Source organism: Ambystoma mexicanum, chromosome 8, assembly GCF_040938575.1.
Source record: "Ambystoma mexicanum isolate Mex_15411 chromosome 8, UKY_AmexF1_1, whole genome shotgun sequence".
Lineage (NCBI taxonomy): Eukaryota > Metazoa > Chordata > Amphibia > Caudata > Ambystomatidae > Ambystoma > Ambystoma mexicanum.
The window spans coordinates 159,849,651-159,862,385 of NC_090929.1; the positions used below are offsets into that span (position 1 = coordinate 159,849,651).

At 43.4% G+C, this 12,735-nt stretch overlaps 1 protein-coding gene across 10 annotated transcripts in view; it reads left to right on the forward strand.

Moving 5' to 3' along the window:
* KCNT1 (potassium sodium-activated channel subfamily T member 1) overlaps positions 1 to 12,735 on the forward strand; it is a 2,308,650-nt gene that overhangs the window by 1,863,846 nt on the left and 432,069 nt on the right. The gene's annotated exons all lie outside the window — the stretch shown is intronic.

Consider the following 12,735-nt stretch of genomic DNA (forward strand, 5'->3'; position numbering starts at 1 on the left):
TTACCGCCTGATTCCGAGGTCCCTTAGCGCCATGGATGTTTTAACACCTGCTTTTAGCAGGTGTTAAAATCCATGGCGCTAAGGGACCTTGATGTTAATTACGCCACCGTAATTTACGGTGGCGTAATTAACGCCTTCCCCACTCCCATTATGCCCTATGGGGCAAAAATGGAAATGGGGAAGGGTAAATGGGGATTGGGGACTTACCGCCCCGCCAACCTCGGAATGGGGCGGTAAGTCCGCCAACCACCATGGCGTAAACGTAGTTTACGCCATGGTGGTAAAGGTACGACCCAGGCGGTAACTTACCGCCTGGGTCGTAATGAGGCCCCTTGTAGAGACTACCAATTTTGGGAGATAAGGCACAGTGAGATCAAAGGATTTGCCTGGGAACACACATGTTGGTTAAGTGGCACAGCCGGAATTTGAGAGCACGCTGCAATTCGGGCACTTGAACACCTCTCTTCTAATTGGTGGAAATATTGTTTGCAAAAGGTCCTTTCAAACTTTGCTTTGAACTCACCATCTGACTGTGGAAGGCATTGCAAACATATGGTGACTGTGTTTTGCCAACTGCTGTTTTTGCAGAGGTTTTCACAATGGTTTCAATGTTTACTGTCATATTTGGCTATACTGTCCAACTGGCAATAGGTGTTTATTTCAGAAGCGGCTCAGGATTATTTTGGCTGTCAAAAGAAATAAACTCCAAATAAACTCCAAGCAAGTTGCAAGGATATCATGTCAGGGCGTGGATTGGGGCTGAGGCAGACAGCGCAGGTTGCATATACTGCAGATGCCTCATAGTGCAACAGACCTATTTACCTGGGAGGCCTTGAGGCAGTGAAAGGAAGCAATTATATGAAGGTCTTCAAACATTAACATATGAACAGGGCTCAAGTCTTTAAAAAAAGTGGGGGGGGGCTCAATAATATATACATAGGAGCTAAGTACATGGGGCAGTTGAACCTGCTCTCCTTGAACGATGGGGGGAGGAGTATCAGTTTGCCCCTGTGGAGATTCTGTAAAGTATTGGGGTGACAAAAACAAAACAAAAAATCCAGACCGAGTGCTGTGTTCCTCTAAATCACTGTCTTCTCTCCTGCTGGGTTCAAGCTTGGTGACGTGTTAGCACGCATCTTTCAAAATTAACAAGTGCTACTCACTTAAAAATTAGGCCAGAGTCTCATCAATGTACCCCCTGAACCTTAATTGGAGGGATGGAGCAGACAAAAAGTGTTTGTGGGTGTTGGAATAGCAGGGAGAAGCTGGGGTTCCTATAGCAGAATGTTGCCAAGGAAACTCAGCAGGTTAGGTGACTGTTGCTGAGATGTTATATGTTTATATCTTCCTGTAAATCATATGTTTTTTTTCCTACTCTTGCTGAAAAAAGGGCTGTTTTGACCTGGGGATGGGCATGGTTCCCTCGCTTCACTCAGTGTGGGACCCTCTGCCCTCATAGCGAAAATCATAAGCTGGCATCCAAGAATATACGCATGAGCATGGGAATATATCTTAAATTGAAAGATACAAATTTAGTTCAATCGACCTGTCAACTTAGAAGAAAGTGCACAAAACACATTTCTTAAAAATTAATCAACACTGGAACAATAACCTGAGAGAGGAGATGTTCCAATAACTATGCTGCCCAAGTATAAATGGTGCCCACCTTTTAAACCCAACAATCTATAGTGAAACATTCCCTGCTTTGATGACACTTTTTATGCAGTCTTGTTGGTAAACGTCTGCTCTGGCAACATGATAATCCGGGTTAATTCCTGGTAGCCAAACACTTGAGAAAGCTTGCCGGCCTCAAAAACACAGAAAGGGGCCTAGGGTTGCCCTCTGAAAAAAGTGGGCAGACACTGTCCATCCAAATATATCCTCTGCTTGTTTGTTTGTTAATTTATTTGTATGGCGCACCCAACCCGGAGGTATCCAGGCACCTTTCACAAAAGGTTACACGTACTTTCATTTTAGTTATAGTAGATACAAAAATACAATAGATACAGTGAATTATACAAGATAGGTGAGCAAATATATACATGACATACAGGTACAGGAGAGAATAAATAGGTAATCAGATAGATGTTACTTAGCAGAGTCAAGAAGTCAGCTATCCCTGTATGTACAGGACTAGAACTTGTGCCCTGAAAAACAGGTCATGGCCACAACCAGGGAAAATAGCCTCTCCAGGCTCTAGGATTGCAACCTCTCTTGTCACATGCAGGATAAATATCCATGACTCACTTGACCTCTCTTCATTTCCCCTCCTCACCCACATGTTTGTTTTGTGAAGATGACTTTTAGGTACACAACCCATAGTAAAGTCAATCCTAATAGAAATATGCTAAGCAAAAAGGTGTACACATCTTGAATGGGTGACTGCAGATGCAAGAATGCAATTCCACAGGAGGCAAAAAATGGCCTTTGGGTTTGAAAATGTACTATCAAGACTTTAAGGGCCTGATTTGCAAAACCAATTTCAATGGGAGTTTCCCATTCAAAAGTGCTTTTGTAAATCAGGCTCAAGACTCATAACAAAAGATAACATGTGAAATGGTTACCTGTCTGTGTTTCAATGTTTGACAAATGCAGGCTTCATATATGATGTGATGAAAATATTACATTCTACAAAAATAAACACTTTTGGGTATGTTTAATATGAAAACCTGCAAACAATTTAGTTAGTTGAAAACTGTTTTGTGTGATATATTTTAATTGTCCTGGAGGAAGACATAGAGCTAGTCAGCTAACTGGTGCTTTTGTGTGTGTTTTTAGAATAGAAATGCTCCTTTGCAGTTCTTAACAAGGAAATGTTAAGAACGCCTTGTACAAAACAATGGCCTCTTAAATGATCAATCGCTTGTAAATCACTCCCACTTTAAATGCTCTGCTAGAAGAAAGAACGGGACCCATAGCATCTGCCATTTCGAGGGGGTCATTCACTCCAGAGTGCCAGGAGGTTGGGAGGCAACACGGTAGCCTCACTCAGACAAATAGAGAAGCAATCCTCGCACATGGAAGCAGCACAGCCCCTCTTACCAAACAATATCACTTGGTATAGTCAGGTAAGCACTAGTGCCAGCAAGGCCCCCTGACAGCAGAGCTCTGGACTACCGCACAGACAGCCCATGCCTTGGGCCGGCCATGGTCCCTGGTGGGACTCAATGCATCCCAAGCTGTGCTTGCATTGTCTGGCAATTACACACAGGACTCTGAAGCCCACAATGGAGTCTATAACGCCATCCAAGTTTGGATGGGCTCAAATTCTCTGGCAATCAATAGGGATAAAACTGCGCTCCTTATTGTGGCCTCTGGACCTCGACTAAAGAAACTGAATTCTGACTATGAAAGCTTTATCATCGCTGGTAGCAGGATCACCGTAGCTAAATGTGTAAAGACCTTGAGTGTACAGTTGGATGCAGAACTATCTATGAGATCTCAGGTTTCTCACACTCTATCTACCTGTGGCTATGTCTGCATAAGGCCTTAGGTGTCCACCAGTAGCAGATCACTTCTGGCCACTGCTTTAGTTAACACCAGGCTAGATTATTATAACAGTCTGTTGGTTGGAACTTCACAAGCTAACATTCAATCGAACCAAAGCACCCAAAATGGTGCTGAGCGCGCGATTCACGGTCTCTCGAGGCGAGACCACATCATGACTGCCAGAAGGGCCCTGGACTGGCTCCCGATCAAGCAAAAGATTACACATAGCTCCTGACTTTATCATACAAATGCTGGACCTCCACAGCCCCTAAATACCTCATAGACCGCTTGGCGGTGAGTCAGCCAAGTCGAAACCTGCGATCCAAGGATCATTTCAAAATGGTGCAACCACAGTTCAAGCTGGCCAAAATTGGAGGCATCAGCTTTGACGTACAGGCACCGAAAGCATGGAACAGTCTCCCTGACGCACTGAGAGATGCTGGGTCTCTCACAGAATTCAAAAGATCTGTTAAAACCCATCTGTTCAATCTTAAACCAGGCTGAAGTGTATTAGCTTTTGCTTCTCACACACCCACTGCTCTGACCTCCTAAATGTGATTGTCCTATCTACGTCTTGTTATTTGTGTGACCTGAGGCCCACAGGCATGCAACACTTTATAAGAAATAAATAAATAATAATAATTACAAAAATCCTAAGCAGGCTAAGGTCCTCCTGTTCCCGAGAAGGAGGACAATGCATCCTAAGCACCGTTCCTGCTGTCCCAGGTGGGACACAATGATCCTAAGCAGACTACATTCCTGCTATACCTGGGTGGGACACAATGGATCCTGAGCAGAATAGGGTCCTACTGTGTTTGACTGGGACTCCATGCATCCTAAACAGACTAAGGTTCTGCTCTCCTTGGCTGGGACTCAATGCATCCTAAGACGACTAAGGTTCTGCTCTCCCTGGCTGGGACTCAATGCATCGTAAGCAGACCAAGGTTCAGCTGTCCCCAAGAACGAGGTCAATGCATCCTAAGTAGACTAAGGTCCTGCTGTCCTTCCCTGGGCAGGACTCATTGCACCCTAAGAAGACTATGATCCTGCTGTCCACGGTGGGACAAAAGGATCCTAAGCAGACTAAAGTCCTGCTGCCCCGCGGTGGGTCACAATATATCCTAAGAAGACTGGGGTCCTGCTGTCTCTGGGTGGGATTCAATGCAGTATAAGCAGAAAAGCTGGCTTAACTGCCAATCCATCCAAATGTAAGCTGACTCAATCAGCTGTGAAATACCTCAGCTTGTTTTTAGGGAATGGCAGTGCCCATCCTCAACAGGAAAAAGTGAAAGCCATCCTAGATACTCGCATGCCTAAAACCAAGAGATACCTCACTGCATTCTTTATGTTAATCAGTTATTACCGTAGATTTATTCCTAATTTCACAGACAGAACAGCTAGGTTGACAGACAAATTAAAGAACGCTGAAGCCCAGAAGATTGTTTGGACTGATTAGGACAGTGTAGGTTACAACAACTTAAAACAAACCCTGCGCCAGCACTCGATACTAAAGGTAGTAGATTTTTCAAAAGAGTTTGTGTTACAAACTGACACCTCTCTTACAGGGTTAGGAACAGTTTTGTTCCAAGTTTGCAATCCATTAGAACACCCTAACCTATTCACTAGTCGAAAACTCTTCCCACACGAAAAGAACTACTCTGTGTTAGATTTAGAGGCCCTTGCCATCAAATGGGCCATCATCCATCTAAGAAACTATCGCCTAGGAAGGAAGTTCACACTCGTCACAGATCATTCTCCATTAGTGTGGATAAGCCAGCAAAAGGACTCTAACCCTCGAGTGATGCAATGGTTCCTAGACCTGCAACCCTTCTGTTTCACTGTGGAGCACCGAAATGCATCCTAAGCAGACTAAGGTCCTGCTGTTCTTCCCTGGGCAGGACTCATTGCATCCTAAGAAGACTATGATCCTGCTGTCCAAGGTGGGACAAAAGGACCAGGGCAACGTCGATTTCCTTTCTCGGTTTCCCTGTGAAACAGATGTGGCTACATCACATAGCGGAAGGGCATGGGAGAAACCAGAAGGTGTCTCACCCACTAGTCCCTGGGGATCTGTCATCCAGGTGGCCAGGGCACGGCAATCGCTTTTGGGTCCAAATCCTAGGGGTGGACCAGTGTGGGAGAATCACCGGGGTGAGGGGTCTTTGGGGAGTGGGAGTGGAATGCCGGATGATGAGGTGCGGTATTCCCTTCCATGTAACACCTTTACCCCATCCTATCAGGTAGAATATTTAGGAACTCTACCTCCCCCCTCTTTACAACACGAAAACACTTTCTCACACACAGTTTATGAGAGCAAACAGACTAACAACTGAACAGTATACCGGATGTGTCACAAAACAATGGTCAGGTGAGATCAGGCAATTACTGACCATCACACACACCTGACTTCCAATACACTTCCCCACACGGATAAAAGGCAGAGCACGAGAGCACACTCGGAGCAAGGCAAAGCACACGAGGAAACAGCAGTTTCGATACAGCAGCTGAGCAACAGAGGAAATACAGCAAAACCGAAGGGGATCGCAAGGAGGAAAATTCTGTTGACCTTTTCGACAAGGAACCGTTACTTTACAGAGACCTCCAGAATAGAAAGTAAACCAGGCTGAAGAATGCTGCATTGTGTGTCAGAGATACCCGGGGCCCTTCAGCATCACTAATGAAGGCAGGGAGAATCACCAGCCGCTGTGGTACTGTCCTTGGCTCCGAGAACAAAGTCGCTCCAGTGAAATCAACACAGCCAGTGAGTTGGGGGGACCGATACAAGTTTGGTCTGTGTTGAAGCCACGGTTGCAAGCAGCAACATTGTATGGCGAGTGCTGGAACAAACATTGTTAAAATGTGTGGGATAATAGACACAAGTGAAGTTGAACGGCAGATGAGAGATTGAACTTTAAAGCGAGCTACAATTCCTTTGACAGAGTGGTCCGGCACTGTGTGGGTGCTCAATCGAAGGTCCCTGTAAAGTATCCAGCTGAGAAGTGACAAAAGTAGATACATTTGGTTCGAGCCCGGCAGATGGAGATCAATTGAAAGAGAATGAATAAATGTGAATCGAAGTGGTCCTGTGACGGGTCAAGCAAAATCCTGCACAATCAAAAGTCTTCGATTTTTATGAAGTAGAGAAAGTTCGGAAAAGTACATGAATTTGGTCCGAGCCCGGCAGAGGGGGACCTGGGGTGAGCAGTAAATCACCCGAGAAGTTGTATAAGTGAATATCCTGAGAGGAAAGGAACTTTAATGTTTTGTCATGTTGCATCAGGCCCTCTGAAATAAGAGACTTTGAAAGGCAAAGAGACTTTGGCACAGAAGGCCCTGATGTTGCAGTCTTGAACTGCAGCCTCGTGCTAGAAAAGCCAGAGACTGTACTAAGCTCGAGTTTGCTGCCTTGTCCCTTGCAGAAAATGTGGAGAAGGGAAGCCAACAGCTGGAATATCCAGAAATATCATTTCATGAACACTTTCCTTTTGCATAACATTGTTTACCACATTACTTATATTTAGAAGTAAGGATTGGCAATAGGTTTATTAGTACAGGCCCTTTCATTTTGACAACTCAACTAGGACTGTGTTTTTATTATTTGATGGCCGTAGCTTGCTCCCATCTTTAGATTTAGGATTAGATAGGTGTTTTTCAAACCCAATTGAAGTTCAATAAACACCCTTAAACTGTGATCACTTATTTCTGTTTTAATGTTTGATACCATGCCTTCCTTACAGTACCATAGCCTGTTGTGTCTGCACTTGCTGTGATTGTACCTTTTGTGCTTGCATGGGTACTTGCGTCTGCTGTGGCACTGACTGCATTTGGTGGGGTTGCAGCGCATATGTTTAAGCCTGCGGGTCATCTTGGGCATAATATTCCTGTGGTTCTGTATTATATTGGGGAGCATAGCCCATCCCCCCTTAGGAGCTTGCCAATTCTGTTGCCTGCCTCCTCTGCTTCTGCATGTCCTAGCTATATGTCCTATTCTTCCGCAATTTCCAAATTGTTGAGGCTGTCCACCATTACATCCTCCCCTTCCCTGATGGTTTGAAATCCACCTCGTCCTACTCCTCTAGACCCATTCCCTCTTCCTCTTGGCCAAAAGTTGTACCTACTCTGATCTGTGGGATACCCTGCATATTTTGCTGCCCTGATTGTATTTCCTATGTCAGCCTTCCTTCATTGCTCATCAATACCACTTCTTCTATGACTATTTTCAACAATTTCTTTGGAACTAACTTTGCTTCCTCCAGCTTTCTATTGTCAGCTTTCTTTTTATTCTTCTCCTGTATTATTAAGAAGTGATCCATGATTGTCAATTGTATTTCTGCCCATGGCTTCGCTTCCATTCCCACCTGTTTTTTCAATCACTGTTGCACTGGCTCAGGCAGCCCCTGACACAAAATGTGATAAAATAATGCTACCATTTTATCCCACGGTTCACAAGTCTCCTGATGACATTTATCTTGAATATCTTGAATATAAGCAACAGGATCTTCATCCTCCCCCATATTCCTAGTCATGATCGCACGCATATCTGATGTATCGGGATATTGCACTCTGATCGTCCGCCCTACGTCTGCTCTGCGATTATTAAATGGTGCTCTGTCGTGTGTCGTGTTTTTCACAGTGAAACCTACGTATCCTGCTTGCTTCCAAATGTTGTCAGCTCCCTCCCCTAGAATAGCTGCTAGTAAGCCTTTTACGTCACCTATAGCTAGCATCATTCCTGATGTCATTCTCTCTAACTCATAAATCCATTTTCCCGCACCAGAAGTCAACTCAGCAATTTACATCTTAAATTGCCTTTATCCATCGTTGTCCTGTGTATATTGCGGTTGTCCTACCCCTTCTCCAATAATGGGAATTGTGAAAACCCTGGTCCATAATAACTCCTACCCAGGCTTTGTGTTTTCCAGGTAGGGCTTATTTCCCCATCTCTCTTTGTCCTGGTATTGCTCTTAACCTACTTACATAAGGCAATGATACATCCCCTGTACTGCGCAATCATTCTTGCAGTCGATCGCCATGTAAGGTTTATTTTGGTGTTCTCTCTTTGGGGTCTTCTAAATCTGACCATTTTACCCCTTTGTCTAGTCTTGATTCTTCTGAAAATCTGCATGCGCCCTCTTTTTGCTCTCTCTCATTCTCCTCCCTTTCTTCGTCTGACATCATGATGCCCCAACTCGCTCATGTGACTATTGTCCTTCTCTGCATCATCAAGATCTAATCTGTTCAAAGACAATGGGCCTCATTACGACCCTGCCGGTCCGGAAAGAACAGTGGTGGTAAATCCGCCACCACCGTTCTTTCCGGACCAGCTGATTAAGAGTCCTGCAGGCGGGAGGTGTCACTCCCACCGGGTCTAACCTGGCGGGTTTTACACCAACGCCTGCAGGCGGACATGGAAACACCAGCTCTGTCATAGACGGAGCCGGTGTTTCCATGGTCCCCATCCCCATGGAGTCCTATGGGACTCCAAGGGAATTGAGATTTACCGATTTCCACCTCCGGAATTACCGGGTCACCGGGGTTGTAATGCCCCGGTCATTCCGGCAATCACAGAGGCGGAATGGTAATACGAGTCTGGCGGTAACCTGCCAGAATTTCCGGCACGATTACCGCTGGACTCGTAATGAGGCCCAATGTTCCGTTCTCGTCTGTTATGATGTCATCTAACCTACCTTCATTCCCCCTTAATAGGGATCCCTCTGCATTCTTTTGGGTTTCATGCTGTCTGTAGCCCTAATTTGCCTGTATAAATTCCACAGCCTTTGCTCAATGTCTTCTGTATCTTGCCCACCAGCCCATGCTAATCTTGCCATTCCTTGCCGTTCCCTATGGGCCTGTTGTAACCATCTCTCTTCCTCCAATGTTTTTCATGCATCAAACAGCACTATGCTCCTATGACATAAATATTCTCATCATCTTTTAATCTGCTACTCCTGTACATTTATTCTTCTCTTCTCCTCATCTCCCTCAATTCATCTTCCTCTCGTCTTCTTTGCAACCTATGTACTTTCATTCTGTGGGCTTCTATCTCTTCTCATCTCTTCTCTTCTTTTCTGTCTTTTTCTTTCTTTGCTGCATATATCTTCTTCGTTCTTCCCTTTGCTTGGATTCTTTATCCCTTTCTTCTTTGTATGCTCTTTCCTCTTCATTCTTTTTCTTTTCCCGCTCTTCTCTTTTCTCTTTCTCGAACCCCATCCATGCACTTATCGTTTAGCTTAAGTAATATGTGTCCTCCCATCCATTAATTCTGTACTAATGTTATTCCTTTAGCCTTATCTTGTACTTCTGTCAGTTTCCTTTTTTCTTCCACTATCTAGATCGGTCTGTCTTGTCTGCCCTTTCTCTCATCACGCTGTTTAGTTTCATTGAATGTTAATATATCTTTGTGTTCTCTGCTTTTGCTCTCTTCCGCATTATCCTAACTGTCATAAGCAGGGGGTGCAAACGTTGGATTAACATACCCCGTTGCAGCATTTAATTCATTTAAAGGGTAAAATTCCTTCTCCTCTGTATCTACGCTTTTGTCCTCAAGAGGGAAAAGGGGATCTGAAGGCATTTTATCCTCCCTTTTATGCTGATTAAGCATCCACTCCTTCTCGGCTGGATCTTCTTTCTCACTCTAGTACATCTTCCATAACTCTAAATTGGCCAGCCTTTTCTGTAACTTTTTTCTCTTATATGTGGCATGCAAATAAGTTGTCATATGCCACAATATGATTTCCGACAGCAAACTCTTCTGATGCCACAGCATGAGTGTCTTATTAGTTGTGCCTCTAAACCATTCAGAATGATATTTCCTTATATTCACTGTATATCTTGGCAATGTCCTACACAGATGCAAAAGAGGAGTTTCACCCATAATGGCAAATCGATCTTGACTGACGATACTTACCCGATGTTTTATCCGGTTCTTCATTTCATCAAATATACCACGTGGATCAATTGGCACAGGCACCATCAATCACTGCTCATAATCCCAAGATGAACTATGTTAACTGCTTACTTTTTTACTTAAAATTCTATGCAATGATATTCTTTTTACTCCTTCATTTACACTTTCTGTCAAGTTTTAGTATCTCGTTCTTTTATCATTAGTATTTTAAGAGTTTCTTCTTGATTTATAAATTAATTTCCTTCGATTTTTACCCTCCTGTTTGACGGCACTCTCTTGGTAAAAAAATCAACCAATCACCTCAATTTTGTTACCATCGCTTTATATCTGTTAGTCTAAACACAACCAAAAGCTTTACATTGTTATTTGCATAACCCCACACTTGTGTACTTTTTCAATTTTAGTGCTTACGCCTTCATTTACTATTTCAGTAAATGTATCCCTTCTCTGTTTCATTCAATTTTTGAGTTTGATACGTACTCTTCTGCGGGCCTTGCCTCAGGAATCCTTAATCCTTTAGTGTGTACCTTTCTGTCCCTCTTGGAACCAGGAATTAGGGTATCTACTTCTTCTCTTTATAATCCCCCCAAAACAAATCCTGTTACTTTTTAGTATTATTTACAAGACAATCCCTCCCTCCATTTTTGCCACTATCGATGTTCTACTTATGTCATTGGCTCAGCTGAAGTCCCCCGGCATCGACTCTCCCTCAATTGATCAGTTTGCCTTTTGTCCACCGGGCACCTGCGGGCACCGAAAAGGAATTTCTTCAAAGGGGCACCTGCCGACCATCTCTTCTAACACGTGTTATTTGCACTCTGCTCTCCACAGGAAGTTCTACGACCGTCTAGCTAATGGCAGGAGCAGTTCATTGTCTGGAAGTCAGGAACTAGTCCTAGGTTGATTAGACCGTAACCATTCACTCTGCTACCAAATGTGCTCTAGCACCTTGAAGCATCTCTTTTGCTAGATGGAATTACAAATAAAAATCACAGACCAAATAACTGGACCAACTCAAACAACATGGCAACCCACTACTATATTCTCAGTTCATAAAGTAAGGAGACCTGACAAATATCAGACTGATTCATGTACACTCACAAAGCAGCTTGATTACACAGAGGTCTTTATACCCCAATATGCATCATCTATGATTTCATTCTACATGGTCACATACAAAACCTATTGAGGGGAAGTATTGGTTAAGTAATTATAGCTACTTATAGAATATATAAGGGTATCCGCAGAAAGGATTGTCAATAACATTTTGAATGGAGAAATGACTGCATAGTTTTTGTGAAAGTTTGGGAATTTCTTTTTAAATATAGGTGTGGGGTGGGGTAAGGGTAATAGTTAAGATGGTGGGGAGAGGGGTAGCGGGGGGTCTCCGCTCACATTATAAAAAAGATGCAAAATGAAATAGTGAATATTGAAAAGAAATTGTGAAGATTGAAATGCACTCTTGTAAAAATCTCTTTTTTTTGGGATTAAAGACAAGTAAAAACAAAAAAACAAAAATAACAAAAAAAAAGATGCGGCCATTTCTCCATTCTAAATTTTCTTGGACACCCATATGTAAGGATTAGTGCATCATTGGCTAGCCTTTATCTGTAGGGCACGCCTTGAACTACCTCTAAATATGTACAGTACTGATTATAATGGACAAACTGCCAGTGGATTGGTCTATGCAACATTGTATGTTAGGTTGTCCCTCAAACCCACTGATTGGTTGGCATACCATCCCATCTTTGGACTTTCGACTCTTTTAGCAGGCCGTAAGCGAAACTAAACTTAGGTGTTTGATTCCTGTCAGACCACTCACCGTTTTCCCAATTAGTCCATCACCTCTCATCAGTAAGCCATGTGCCAAAATCTTTCTTTTGTAGTTGACCTTGTTGACTACTCACTGGCCTGGAACATTCAAGGGAGTGTAAGCACACCACTATCTTCATCTGAGGCTTAATGAATAGCCCTTCTTCTCTGCTCTGAAATCACGTGTTAGCAGACTACAAATTTGTCCATTTTGACCTTCTATTTACTACTATTTAATTTAATTGTGCTGGATGCACTTGCTCTTCTTGGCCTCTAGAGACTTGTTCACTCGATCTCATATGAAATGTGTGCACTTTAATTGACCAACAGTTGGCTCTTGTAGATGTTTTCTTATTCTTCAATCTATGAGGAATGGCCCACATTCGGAGCTTATATATGTAACTCCCTTTGTGCTCTGCGCTTATTCCTTAAATTAGCATTCTTTATTCTGGACCAACCTTGACTCATCGCCGGTTCTGCACATGTAACTATGCTTCTGCGTCTCTTGATCATACAGCCTTAGTATG